Raw genomic sequence first — 15,703 nt, 5'->3', positions numbered from 1 at the left:
ATTCAATAACCACTTTTAGCAGACCTTTGTCAACAGGGAGAGAGCTATATTTACTTTCCTTTGCTTGATTCTCTTATCATATCCTTTTTTCTTTTTTTTTTTTTTTTACAGATACAGAAGAGGATGTAGATTAGTATACATACTATACATGTATAATTCACAAATTAATTAGATGGAAGTAATATCTCTGAATAATCTTTTTTAGTACTAGTACAGAGAACAAGGGCTCATATAAGTTGCAGACTTCACTATTTGCAAAGTTTAAATAAGTGAGACTTTTGGAAGTGTCTTTCTTTTCTGATGATGAAATCACCGTGGAGTTAATTTGAAGGCATTTTTAAATATACATACGTCTGGTACCTTGAGGTAAACTATTGAGTGACTTTCTAATATTCCTGCTATTCCTTAGTAACTGCCAATGATGAAAGAAATGGCAAAGTATAAACCCCCTAATATTTACAATAGTGTACTGAAACAGAGGAGTGTGTACGCAGGAAATAACACTGAATAGTTAATGCAGTCAAGACAAAGTTCACACATTATCTTATCCCCTGGAAAGCTACTCATCTGCTAGAATCTGCATATAGTCTGGATTTAATTTTTATCTCTATAAATAACTTCTTGTAGCGTAGATCAAAACATCTGGATTCCTTACACCCAGTAAATTAAGGATGTGCCTATTGGAGAGGAACTGGAATAACTAATCCCTCATAGTTATTAAATGAGTGAATATCTACTGACATAAGGTTGCATAAATATTTGGATACTGATGTGACATTACAGCTAAGAGATCAGGAGGGGTGAATAAAAGGGAATCTGGACATATACATTCAGTTCTGTGACTGTGACACCACTCTTCTCAACCAAACATGATTGCTGATCTTTGGTAATGTGGTAACTGAGAATAGCAAAACTGTGGCAGAACTGTCTACAGTATGTTTTCAGCTGGTTTGCTCATGCTGAGCTCCATATTGCTAAGATATTACAGGGACCATAGAAGAAGGAAGCAGAAGCAAAAGTGGCTAAAAGAACTACACAATTTCAGGACAGAAGCCAGACTCTTCCACCACAACTGACTCTATTAATAAAAGTATGCAACATCTACAATGTAAGCAGTAATTTCAGTGTTGCTTTCTGTTTCCTAAACAGCTCTGCAGAACAAGAATTTGACTGGAACATCATGTACAATTTCCCTTTAAGGTCTATCTGGTTTCAGTGGGTCTGGCAACCAAATCTCCAACATGGGTCCAGTAGCAGGTGCTATTACATTAATTCCTTAAGTAAAGGAAGGCTTTGAAGGTATTTGCTCAGCTTAATATTTAAAAACACTCTGATGTCTGGATTTTAATCCTTGTGTTCAATGAGCCACTTACAAGATAGAAAGGTGCCTTTAAGCCACTGCACATGATCTTCTGGCTATAAATAAAAGTAGTATTTCTGACTGCTCTTTGCCAGCACACAGAAATAGAGCTTATTGCATTTAAGACACAAGATACCACATATAGCAGACAATTGTCACATCAAGGCCTTTAATTGTAATGAGAACTGTCCATGCTTTAAATACCTCAGCATTTATGGACCAAAGCAGCATATAAGTGCATAAGCAAGTCTGCAGCACTGTCTTCTAGACACTGGCTGAGAGCCAGAGCTGTTACACCAGACAGTAGCAATGCAGTGTAATTCCACCTATTGACCTAGACTGGAAGATCCAGATCCAACAACCAAAACATTGGTGTATTACCATGACTATTTTCACCCCAAATCCAAAACACAGAATCATATGAGAGCCTCCACAAAGAAAGTAAACTATCCCAGCCATAACTGTATTTATGTACCATCTTTCCAGGGAAAAAACAGGAACATAATTGAAAGGCTGAGCAATTGTTGCATTTTTTAGAATAGTACAAAAAAGGTAAATGGTGTGGCAGCAGTGTAACTAGAGTGAGTTTTAATGGGACGCTGTCTGTTCCATGACACTAAGACCAGCAACCTACAGTCCAACTGTCTGTTTCTTGAGAAGATGTTTAAAACATTCAGCTCTCTAAGCCACATGAAAATTCCTGCCCTGCTGGTGGCCTTCTTGTAGGTTTTGTTGTTAGCAGGAGTGATTTGGCCCCAGGCAAGGAATTTGAAAGCAACCCTTGTAAGCTGCATGCCAGAGAACAGCAGAGACTGAAAAATCTTCTTCCAAATAGACAAAATATATTTAATCCTGTAATAGCTAGCATGAGGTGCTTGGCAGACATCCCAGAGTGAAGGGCAGAGCTGATCAATATTAAATATTCAAAAGCAAGTAGAGCAAACCAACAAGAAAAACAGAGGAGGTAGCCACTATGTTGAGAGAATAGGAAATACTGAATCTAAGGAAAGCCTCAGTAGTTAGTATTTAGAAACACAGATCTGCTCTGTTGGTTAAATGTGGAGATTTTCCTTTTGTATACTTTTCAGTAGTTAAAAATGATAAGCGCATATTTCTACCTGTCTTACAAGACCTCTCTAGAATATAGCTTCTGCCAGAGCTCTTCAAATTCTGCAGCTGAAATATGATGTTCTAGTAAGAAAACAGCACTGAAAGTATTTTTTAAATAGTGTTAGATTGTAGATTGTCATTTATAACCTTTATGCAAAAAAGACAAAGAAAATCTACCTCACCAAACTTGAAAAAAGTTGGTTAATTAAAGAAAAATATTCCCCACCAAATTAACATGTCCTAAGATTACAAAGCCCTTCAACTGCTGTTCCAAGAATTCTTTTCACCCAGTTTCAGAAAAGGATCAGCTCTGAATTCATTCACATAAGGGCGCAGCATGGCCTGTCTTGTTCTAAACCATCAGGACTGTTTAAGATATACATCATGATTAAGTCCATCTTTGCCTTGAACTTAGTTCCCCATTCCATAGGCTTTTGAGTCTTTCATTCAAGAAAGTCCATTTGAGATGGTTCCTAGGTCATAATAAATAAGAATTGCTTTGGCATAAAACTGTTTAGACTCCACTGAATGAATGAATGTGCAAATTATAATAGATGCTATACGGTTGGCTTATAAATCTCTACAGCATTCGTCCTATTCACTTGACTTTCTACACATCATATTTATTTGTTCTTACTTTAAACCAAAATCTGAGTTTTTTCTATATTCTTCAGATAGATCCCTCTGGTTTTGCATCTAAAATGCCAGACTTGTATATTTCAGATCCATACTCTGGATACAAAAGAAAGAACATAAAATAATACTTCAAAATGTTAGCTAAACACGTTTCCTTTAAATGCCCTCTATTAATGCTGTTTCTACTGTACTCTTCCTGATTAAAACATACTCTTTTTCTTTCAAGCTTTTCAAAGTGATCAGAAGAGTCTGGGAAATTTGAAGCACTCATCAGGACAAAAAGGACAGGCAAGCTTGCAAACAGCAGTACCTGACAATGTCCATTCAAGCCAACATCATTCTTGATAGAAATGAAGAAGCAAGGGATGGAGGACATTCAGAAGCTGTCGTCTGAGAGATGGGGCATTTGCTCTTACCACGTGGCATGGAGCTGTTCAGCATATTAGAAAGTAAAGAAATATGATCACCTCCAACTGCCAGTGCAAAGAATAATCATACCATTTCCACTTCATTATTATTTTCCTCACAGTTGGAGAGTGAGAGTCTTTTTACATAATACCTTTGATCTTCTTGCTCACATTTAACTAGTGAATGGAACCAAATTAGAGAGCATGACCCAGCCTGTGGCAGCTTGGCTATGTAGCTACTTATTGTGAAAATTATCTTGTTTCTATCTACATCGCTTGAAATTAATTCCACTCCAGAGGGTATGAGATTCTGTCCCTTATCACAGAACTCCTGTTTTAAGGTGAGGTTTAGTAGAAACCTTAAAAGACTCCTGCCACCTACTGTGAAGGTCATTTTATATGAGAGAAGGCTACTGTGGTATCTAGTAATAAGGAAAAGATATTTCTCTAGCTTCCCGGTGTGTTTTCTATCTATACTTAATTCTATTTCAGTAGAAAGGAATTATAAAAATAATCAATAAACAAATCACACAGGAACACAGAGAAACAAGTGAATGTAAATTCACAATTGTTATGTAACTCCAAGGAAAAAAATTCAAAGAAACTAGGCAGCATCAAAATCAGTTGTTGCTGTGAGTTTTGGTGAATGATAGCTCTGGGAATAAAATTCCAGCAAGATTTGTCAGTTAGTGAAAATGAATGTCTGTAATTATGAAATAAAGTGAGTTTTAATTCAATTGACTCAAAATAGAAAACAGAACATAAATACAACTTGCATGGGAGAAATTGGAGACAGAAAACAAATCATGATTGTTTACCAAGTCTCCAAAGAGATCAGACCGTGTTAGCATACGCTCATTTTCAAGAGCTTTAGATTGGCAAATTATTTTTATTGATGTTCCCCAAAGAAATAATAGATGGGATGGTGGATGCTATAGTCAAAGATGCTTCTTATCCCCATATTCATATTTACCTGTGTGGACAACATTCAGAGTTCAATATAATCTCAGTTATAGTGATAACTGATGGAATAACTGTTCAAACACCACGTAAAAACTCTACAGTTTAGTCCAAAACAATAAATGCCACCTAGATCCATATTAAACAACATGAATATAATTCTGCTATCGAAAGCTCAACTATATGCTATTCTGTTAATGAAACAGTTACTTGGTTCACTCTGCTAGGGCCCATAACATGTAACTTAGCTAAGTGCCATTTGAATTAATAGATGAGCCATACATGGCATTTGTAAAAGAAATTAAAAATGCTATGATCCCACTTCAGCAATCACATTAGCTTATTCTGTGGCACACATAATAATCTGACTGCAGCTAGTATCCAAAATGGCCTGTTTACTTCAGACCATTCTCATGACATGTCTAGGTCACTACAGCTTCTGAATACCTCTAAGAAGACCCCTCTAGCTCTCATAGTTCTCTCAGCTATGAGTCACTAGTGTTATCTTAGCATCAGTGCTGAAGGTGTGTATTCTGCTACTGAGGGCCACTCTGGAAGCCAAACACTCAGTTCCCTGTAAATAGCTCTTTATAAGTCTTTTTGAAGAAGACTCTCTGTAAGCACATGGGGCTTCCGGGCTTCCTAAGTATTTTACACAAGTGTTTTCTCAAAGTGACTCAAAATGAATGTTTAAGAAAGATGAGGCCCTGGTGAGCATAGTTAGCTGATAGTTAGCTGGATTCAGGAAAAAGAATCTGAAGAAACAATGAACAATTTACGTACTGAGCTGCACAAAGCAACTGATAGGATGCCTTTCTACATAGGATGGTAAAAGCTTCAGTTGAAACCATGTACCGGTCCTTGGTCTCTTGGGGTTCTAATTGCAGGCAAGGGGCCAGATGTAGTTTGATTGCTCCTGTAAAGCCCATAAGAGGCCATCTATGCAGTTTTTGCAGAGTGTCTTCAGCACTGAACAGTTCTTGGGAACATTTTTAACAAGCAGTGAAGCTATACAATGGCTTAGGAAGCTGCCAAAAAATTTAAGATCATGAAATACGGAAATTTGTGAAATTCTTCAGGAACAACAATAAGCAACACAACATCTTCAGAAGATTCAAGCTGTATAGCCTACTTCTTCAGTAGAAGTTTACCCTCTGTTCTTAAACGTGAGAACATCTCACAGACTCTATCAAGCCTCTGAATTCTGTGACAAACAGCAGGATCACGCATGTTCCAATAAGCCTCTTTTCCCTAGTCTATCTTCATTGAAGTCAAGCACTGGAAATAGCATCTAAAAGTGTTAAGTTCACAAACAAAACAAAGTCACAGAATCAAAATCTCTAGAAAATTGATCGCTTGATATAATGAATAAGAAAAGATTGCTACCTTGATCTCACAAGGGAGGAACTTGAGAGGTGAATTCCATTTATCTTCCTCATGTATGGAGCTCTTCATCAGGCCTTTTTTCCCAGTAATGCTCTCCTGTGGCCTGGAACACTCTTGCAGAAAGCATTCTCTTACACATAGTAGTAGACGACTTCCTTCTTCCTAGAAGCCTCCCTTCCACCTGGATCCATGGTATTCCATAGATTTTGTCCCCTGAAATGTAAATGAATTGATTACAGTTTTCTTCTAGTATTCTTCTGTGCTTCAACAAGAGATCTTTGCTGCCTACCCATAGGCTCCTTCTTCCCTGAGCTGAAGGACAAGTTTCTTTCAGCTCCTGCAGGACCACCTACAGTAACCTCATTACCCACTGCCTTGGGAAAGTGATGCAGACCCCTGGAATGTTTCAAAGTTACCACTACCAGCAACACAAGAGGATCTCCATGCATTTCTAGGTATAACTTTTTTTCCTATCACATATTTTATAGTATCTCTATCTCAAAGTCTTTAAGGAACTGTTTTAGCCCACAGAAAATCCAGATGGAATATCGCACAATAATTCCTGTTCCCAACTAATGTACTAGTATGTTGGCTACTGAAACACCCTTTCTTTTTTAAATTCCCATTAAGAAAGTCATATGGTTTCTCAGAAATCAAGTTGATTAAATTAGGTGAAATATGCAGAATCTTTCTCTAGCTGTGATATCAGAAAAATCTCATCTATATATTTTCTTTGGAAATGCATAACCTGTTCTATCCAAAACATATTGTACTGTTTGACTCAGTCACTGATAACTAATCATTTAATTGCCAACACAGAAAAATGTGCAGCATGTGCCAGCTATGCAGTAAATAGTCTTTGGTGATTGGTTTACAAAAAAAAGCTCTGGCTCTGCCTCTTCCCCAGCTAATCTACATTAAGTAAAGATGTAACTTTAATATGCTGAGGATGAGAGAGAGAATAAAAGCTTTGAAAGGGAAACACACAGCACTAAGCAACAGAGATTTATTAGTGTGGGTATATCACAAAGGTCATGTCAAGGAAGTTCTCAATCAAATCCTTATTTCCCAAGGTGTAATAACTTTGCGTGAAAGCATACAGAGTAACTAACTGACATTCCAACATTCTGTACCTTGACCTACCAGTCAGGAAAATATTGGTCTATTATACGCAATTGCAGATGTTTTTCTCTTTTCTCTTCCTGATTATTTACAATTTCTCAATGATTTCCTTAATAATTTTGTATCACTGCTGCTTTTATTCTAGGAAGTTTAATAGTGATGATCTCTTACTAGGTCACCAAATCTCTGTGAGAGAAATGGTTGAGAGCAACAATTTCAGACTTTGAAGCAAGGTAGGAATGACCAAACACTGTAATAGACATTAAGAAATAAGGCCCTATGATTCTCCTGAAGACCTGAAATCTAGGGATTAAATAGCCTAGGATTCAGTGTTACTGCTGGAAAGTTGCAATAGTTTAAACATATAGTTTAAAATGAGTCATGTTCACTAATTGCAGTGTTCGTAAGAAAATATTCAAACACATCATGCTTTTGTCCATCAGATTCCTATTCACAGCTTTTCACTTAAGATTACAAAGAAATAGAAATTCTTGGCCATTAGAAAGCACCATTTTACCTATTATTACCATTTTATTTATTGTCATTTGGCCAAACTTCCCTTCAAAATCTGTAGTTGCATGCAATGTCTGAAAGGCAGGCAGGCTAACAGTGTCAGTTCACCATGTCTTTCGCCATGCAGAGATTTCTGGTTTACTACATTTCCTAAATTTAATTCACCATGAGGCCCAGCTTCCTGCCATCTGCTCCCATTCATTGTATTACTGTCTAACTTTCACCATTCAAGAAAACATGTTTATTAAGAAAAGCAGCACTGAGTGTTCTTGCAAGTTATATATAACGCAGACTCATTGATATAGTCACATATGATAGCTTTTCCAATTTAAATATTCTTCATAAAAAAATATTAAATAATCCTTATTTTTCTTTAGCTTTCAGAATCTTTCCAATATGTCTCATAGAGCATGGAGTAGTTAATAAGATTTTTCAACTACTCACAGTTTGTCATGCCCATACATATAGCATATGAAAGCAATTTTATAATTTAAAAGTTAAACATCCACAAAATATAACACAGATAGTGTCAGATGTGCACTAAGTGCTAACTTTCAACATTCTGTAGTAGAAAGAGGCAATTGCTACATAGTGCTATTGTGATAATGTCACAAGCCAAAGTACCACATAAGTTCTTGGGGGATATCTGACAGCACTGACTACATTAAAATAAAGGGAACACTGGCAGATGATATCTGAACCTGTAAAAGTAGTACTGTTGTTTTTTTTACTCTACATGTGCTTCAAATATAGTACTCAGCACATTGCCATCCATGCATCTTTTCAGAATAAAGGTCAACAATCTTCTTTGAATCAATGAAAGGACACTGCACAATGTCTCATACTTTTAATATAAAACTCTTCACATTGTAACGCTCTCAAGAGCTATTTCAGAAATTCTTTCAGAACTCTGTGAAAATATTAACAGTAATGTTTTTCATTCTCAAGGCTCTATAATTGCAATTACATTACTTGGAGACTTTGCCAAGCAAAGTAAAAATATTTTGCAAAATAACTGCAATATTACTAAACCATTTGCTTCTACACCAGGACTCTCAATGATTTTGTCTAAGCATATGCAATGTGATTTCACACAGAGGACTCCTGTCTCAAAAAGACAGTGTCATCTCTAGGAAAAGAGGGAGGAAATGTCTTAGCTAGACCTGCTCCTGTTGATGCTGCAGGCACTGCTCTTTTGACTTCTGCCTTCTTTCTCAGCATACCTCCATGGAAACATACTGACACTGAGAATATAGTCATGGGTGTATCTGATGTTTCCCTGTGTCAGATGATCTAGTGAAAGCTTCAGCTTTTATTTCAGCCCAGCTGATTTACTAAGAAAAAGTTAAATAATTGCTTAGGTTCAATAGTTTTAAGTTACCTTTGTGATTTCTAATGGCTTAGTTCACAAGCTAACTTGCAATAAATGAGATTAACACCACTCATGTGACATGCAACGACTGTCTCTACACCAAACCCTTCTAGAAAAGTTTGATCTGAACAAGGAGTTACATATTTTCCATAGGGGAAGGAATGGAATATCGTCTGACCTTTCAGGAAATAAGTATATACTAAAGGTCTTCAGAAAGTTGGCTATGTAATAGTTTTTCAAAAGCAGCCCAAAAATAGCTTACATATTTTTTATGAAAAGAAACATTAATTTCAATAAAGGTAAACAAAACATACAGACAAGTATTCAAAAGAATCATATCTTTACTACACTATATTTAAAAACAACAACAACAAAAAACACAACAAATCCTAATCATTACATTGTAACACGCTGCTAGAATTGGCTTTTCAACAGAAAACAGAGAAATTTATCTTCGTTCAATTATTCTTATTTTAGCCATTCAATTCCATTCTAGGTGCCAACATGTATGTACTCTAACAGGAAACACCATGGATGTAAATTAATGAGGAGTCACTAACTTCTTGTTCTAACCCTCCCCTTTAAGCTTTCTGCTTTCTTGCTCTTAGCACTTACATCAAGTTTAGTAAATACAATTATTCACATTAATGCACTTGGAAACAGATACTAAAACACAGACCAACTATGTCAGAAATATGTTTAAATACTAGGCATCCTAAATTCAAATCAATGTCCCTAGTTCAACAAGTCACATCAAGTTCCACTGCTTGCAAAATCACTTGAGCCAATGCTAACAAACTCATCTTACATCAACGTATTAAAACAGATAAGAGATCTCCAAGCTTAGCGGCTCATAAAAATAAGATATACTTATCTTGGATCCTAAATAAGGGAATGAACAATTCATTTTAAATAGCCAATTACATTTAAACTTCATAAATCCTCTTGAAAAAACAGGATAGGTAATAACCATTTCTAAAAATGAGATGAACAGATTAGGCCTTTAAAAGCATAATGTTCTGTAAACACAATATTAAAATAACCAAACACTCCCTTGGTTCCTTTATAGAATAACTCTGCACGAGTTCAAGACAGAGTGGAACTCACATCTTCTATTGTTCTACAGATACCAGTATTTCTTGCACAGAAGATAAAAAGTTATAACATGTTAGGATTGGATCAAAAGATAGGACTACGGCTCAATAAAAATAACAAAAAGACATTAATGCTTGAGAGAATAAAAAAAAAAAAAAAAAAAAAAAAAAAGGAGAGAGAGAGAGAGAGAACTCAGGAACTGAATTTTTTTGAAAAAATACACAGAAAAAGTTTTGATTATTTTCATGTGTTAAATTTAGCCCACCTCTTGTGATTATTACGTACTTCCCTCTTCTCCCATTGTCATAGTTCTGAGCTGGTTCAGCCCAGTTCCACAACTAACAGGGGCAGAGGGACCCACAGACCCATGCCCTGGGAAGGGGGGAAGAGAAGCAGAGGAAACATAGGGAGATCAGCCTAAAAACAAAACAGCAGCAATAAGCTAAAGGAGAAAACTAATTTACTAAATATGATAGTGGAATGTGAGAAACACAATATAATACAATATAATTGGAATTGAAGCTAATAAATTAAATGAATAATAAATGAGAGTGTTCTTCAAGAACTGAAGGCCTTACTCTAATGCTGTAGGCAAGATGTCCAGAGAACACATAGAGCCAAGGCAGGCAAAAAGGAAGACAGTCTCATGACTTCCAGTCAGTTTTATCTTTCCCACCAACCGAAAAACAGAAATAGAGTAGTGAAGTCTTTTGGGATCTGTCTTTCACTATATTCTTCCAATACCAGAGATGCAGCTTTACCTCTTTACCTCCAAGTGCACCAATGATGTTATGATGCAGAATACCAATAAGAAAATTCCTAAAACTATGACATCCATTTATTTCAAAAATTTCAGATTTTGGGCAACTGAAGAGTTGGTATTTTTCACAAAGAAACATTGCCTAACAGCATTTTTACAAGATAGTTTAATAACAAAAATCTAATTGTTACTTGAGTATTGATCCCACTGAAGCAAGTGCAAGGACCTGCATCTGGGTTGGGGCAATCTCAGCCACAGATACAGGTTAGGTGGAGGGTAGCTTGAGAGCAGCTCTGAGGAGTAAGATTTTGGACTGCTGGTCAATGAAAGACTCAACATAGTCTAGCAATAAGCACATGAAGCCCAGAAGGCCAACCATAGGCTTGGGTTGTATCAAGAGAAGAGTGACCAGCAGGTTGAGGGAAGTGATTCTGCTCCTCTACTCTGCTCTCATGAGACCCCACTTGGAGAAGTGCATCCAGTTCTGGAGCTATGAACACAAGAAGCACATAATGAGACTTATGCTGGCCAAAAGCATTGTATGTCTCAGTACACAGACTAACAGGAATTCATTTTCTTGTTTTTATTTAGCCAGTTAGCAAGGGATAATCTACTAATATTTGGATTACTCATGAACTCTGGCGTGTCCAAAAGCCACTATAAAATGCCATATATAAAAAAGAAACAGCTATGAATAAATACCACACAAACACACAAAAACAACAAAAAACACATATTCTCTTTACTTTCCAACTGCATGGAGAAAGTGTTCAGCATAAGACCTCTTAGCCTTTCCTTACATGGACAAAATTAACAGAAAACTTCAGGGAAATACACTTCAGGATGATGATACATGACTAATATTTTATGACTTAGTACATGACTGCACATAGGCTTACAGTTATGATGAGTGATCTGCCTGTCTACTTTTCATTTCCAAGAAAATTGCAGTCATGTCACTCATTTACCAGCACGTCTGAGTCAAATTATCTTGTGTTTGCTACAAGGGCCCACATAGGGGATAGTTTCCACAGAGCAGCTGAAGTGTGGTAGCTTTTGAAGAAAGTGACATGTTTATAACCCAAAGGCTGAGTTAAGCAGGATTCAAATTCTTATGCCACTTCAGAACAGAAACAGCATTGAAAAAGCAGTGAACTGGTAAAGAAAAGCCTGATTTTCTATAATTATTTCAAGACCACCTCCACAGTCCTTTCTTAAGACCAAAGGCAAGCACATAGATAAAAAGAAAAGTATTTAACTATTTAACTCTATTCTCTTCCATTAATGTTTTCTTCATTTATATTTATCACATAAAAATAGAAGTAGTAGAATGTACATTTCATTAAACCTTACGATACATCTCCTCAGTCTCAACCATCATTTACGATATATATAGGTAGATGTCCCTTTTCAGAAATGTAAGCTTAGTATCTGACTGAAGACAAGGACTATTTTGATCCCCCTACATATTCTGAGGATGAAAGATGTCCCTTCAGCAAATGGAAGTATATAGCATACAGCTGGTTACATTATTTAATTCATTCCTTTAGTTCATTATAGTGTCAGAAATATGACTGAAGGGTTGTTGTTGTTTAGTTATTGTTGTTCTAAATAAATGAAAAAGATGGACCTGAAAGGAGTTTTTGAAAGCTCAGCATAAAAACAAAGTAAAAATAAATATTTTGGCTAAATGCTATACACCCAATCTAAGAATAACGTGATAAATAGATGTATCAATGGTATAATTAACACCTATCAGTAGCAAAACCCCTTAGAAATTCTGCCAATTTTTAGCAGCCAGCATCTGAGCTTATCAATCATTCTGCTCACTGCTTCAAATTTAAACTGCTGATAAACTGTTGGAGATGGCTGCTTCATCCTGCATCTCTAATGTAATATAGGGCCCAAGCACTTCTTGCTTTATCTTATCCTACCAAAGAAGAGCGAACGCAGATCTCCTGTCTCCCACTTTAGATCTAAACTACATGATTTAAGCAGTGCCTTTGGAAAGAAAATATACATTCAAATAATAACATAAAAGAAAGCGACATGCAAAAGTAAAGGGATAAATATAAATTAATAGCCTGGATGTTTTCTTAGGTATATAGAATACCTAAATCTAAATTTAAGCTTTCAAATAACAAATTTGCACTTAGTTCATCCACTGACTGTAGAGAGCTTACAATTTAAAGGCAAACTAACAAGTTCTGAATTCCATAGTGAAATTTAGCCAGGAAGAGAAACAGATTTAACACAAATGTAAATCCGGATGACACATGCAATCATTGAATTCATTCCAATCCTCTCAGCATTATCTAGGTTCTAGCTGTTCTTTGTACTCCTTGTTTTCTATGTAATATTTGTTCTCTAGTCTGCTCTTTCTTCCTCTATATTTTTTCCCTGCCTAATCCTCTAAATTGTCAAGTTGCAGCAACTTACTCAAGTTCTAAACAAAGTTCAAAACTATAATTTATCAAAATATTCTTACAACACGTAACACACCTTCAATAAAGAAACAGTAGAGACACACTAGGTTCCAGTACAATACTTTGCCCAATAAAATAAGTTTAGAAACTGGAAGTCCTTCCCAAGGTTAAAGAGCACCAGTCTGTAGGACAAATGCCAAGATATAATCACACCATTTCTTTTAAAAACATCTTTCTTGTTAGTCAACACTTGTTGGGCAAACTTAGTAACATCTGCTTTCCTACGCAAATGTGTCAAGCTAACTAAAGCTGTCAGATTATTTTTTAGGTGTCCTTTAGATGTTTTCGTGTTATTGGAAAGATCGTATGAACCTGATATTGTGGAAAAATACTGTTCCAAAAGATAAAGAATTTTAGTTTATCATACTTTAAACTAATGGGGTGTGGGGAGAGAAGGGACGGGGGGGAGTGGGGGGGGGAGGGACAACGGAAGAGGTGGGGAGGAGCAAGAGAATAAGAGAATGTGATTAATCTTATTTCATCACACCTTATAGATTCTAACCTGAGCATTTCTAATTTTTGCAGTCTACGATTAACCAGATAAAATACATAAAATAAGAGGTAGAAATAAAGAAATATTCCTCAGGCTGAGTTAATCTTTAATGATTCATACCCCCAGTGTAGCTCACGCACATTAATCAAATTAGACTGCTTTACATCAAATCAGAATGTGACCAGAGACTGAGATGGCAATTCTTTCTGAATCAGCACAGATAAATTTACAGAGGTGTGAAACATACTCTTAAGGAGAAAGTAATGGAAATTTCTTCTGGCTGAATGCTTCTCTCTATTAAAGTGGATTTTTTTGAACATTAGTTTCATGTTTCCTTCTCACTGCAGGTTGTGCACTGATTATATGTTTCTTCCCAAACGTTGGATAAACTGCTAGAATTTGATCAGATGCTTGATGCCTGGTTCGCTTGTCCAGCAAAATGAGTTGAATATAATCAACAAAGAATTCTCTTTTGATTTACATTTTCATTGCTTGAAGGTCCTTCAGACAGAAAGTATGACTTGTTACCTATTTAGCTTTGATTTCTTTCCTTTGGGGTTGGACTGACATTTTTCCTGCCTGGCTGGAAAAATGATGCACTGAGGCACAGTCCTAAAACCAAGAGATATGTGTATTATAGCAAAGCACTTAAGCACATAGCCAGCAAGAACATTCTAGGTGCAGAGTAAAGGGCTCAGTTGGACGTAGCTACAAGTAGACCTTACAAGATAATTTCTTTTTCTGCACAATGTGATATTAAAAACTGTCCTCCTGGCAGTGTGTCAGAGGGCATGTTAGGATTATGTGCTCCCACAAGAAGCCTAAAGCCTGCTTCACAACGGTTTTATTTGGCAGAGGAGATTTAAAGTATTTTGTATATGAGAGACGCGGTCTGAGGATAAGAGAAATGTTAAGACTCAACTTAGTGCCTAACAGTTAATATGCCTTTTTTTTTTTTTTTTTTTTTTTTTTTTTTTAAATAAATAAATAATATTGCAACACTCAAAAATTACGTATGATTTTGTCAAGGACATAATGAATGATGCACAACACATGCATGTTTCCATATATATCCCCAGAGCCAGAAGGCAGTGCCAGGAGATTTATTGGTTTTTCATTTCTGGCTTTTCTTCGAGTAGGGAAGATTAGGAGATGTGATTCACAAGTAAAGAAAACATAATTATACGGTAACTGAAATAAAGCCAAGAGTCAGTCCTAATGCAGCAAACTTTGTTATAACAAACATTGCTTATTATTTACCAAGAAAACTGTATTCTGAGGACTACAATGATACAGAAAAGTGTCTAATTTGCTTCTTGAGAAAGAACATGCTGATGTGAGCCACCACTTCTCAGTTTTCCAGGAAAGCTTCCCCATCACAATAGCAAAGGAGGAACATTAATGCTAGATTTCATTTTCTATGCCTTATTAAGGAAGGACACAATGCTTTGCTAAAAGACTCAGCCTAGCTATATATATGCAAATAATCAATGCCACTGCTTTACTTTCACCGGATATTCCTTTAGCTACATTGCATTTGTACCTTCAATAATACATGGAACTGAAGTAGACAAACTGTTCATAGAGGTTACATTATCCATTTTAAGAAAGTAAAAGTAATAGCCAATTCAGAAAACACTATTTTGGACAAATACTACTAAACAAATGAAATTACAATATGTTATCAGCTAAGGACAATTACTAAGTATTGCATGCAATTTACTGATGCCTTCGACCAGTCCAACATTACGAAGATTGAGTCAGTCAGAATTTATAGACAACAAGCAGAGTCAATGACAATTTGGCTCATTAATTGGAAATGTTGGATCACTAAAGTAATATATTTAGTCATTTATCTGTCAAATCTAGTTTTTTAAACGATGAACTGAGTACTCCTCCTGAGTGGGCCAAGTTCTCATCGTGGCTGCACTTCCTCCATGTGGAGCCACAATGACCTTAACATGCAGCACTCTACACACAAACAGCCTCTTCTCTGAACTACA

General features: G+C 36.1%; 1 long non-coding RNA gene across 1 annotated transcript in view; it reads right to left on the bottom strand.

Annotated features, from left to right (window-relative positions):
* The window catches only part of LOC140256237 (uncharacterized), a 173,492-nt gene that overhangs the window by 82,208 nt on the left and 75,581 nt on the right, over window positions 1–15,703 (bottom strand). The window contains exon 3 of the long non-coding RNA XR_011904664.1: window positions 5,860–6,072. This is a non-coding gene — a long non-coding RNA (uncharacterized lncRNA). The remainder of the gene's footprint in view (window positions 1–5,859; window positions 6,073–15,703) is intronic.

This window comes from Excalfactoria chinensis, chromosome 9 (assembly GCF_039878825.1).
Source record: "Excalfactoria chinensis isolate bCotChi1 chromosome 9, bCotChi1.hap2, whole genome shotgun sequence".
In the NCBI taxonomy this organism is placed as follows: Eukaryota; Metazoa; Chordata; class Aves; order Galliformes; family Phasianidae; genus Excalfactoria; species Excalfactoria chinensis.
Note: the sequence above shows the minus strand (reverse complement) of the source record. Positions and strands in the feature narration are given on the sequence as shown.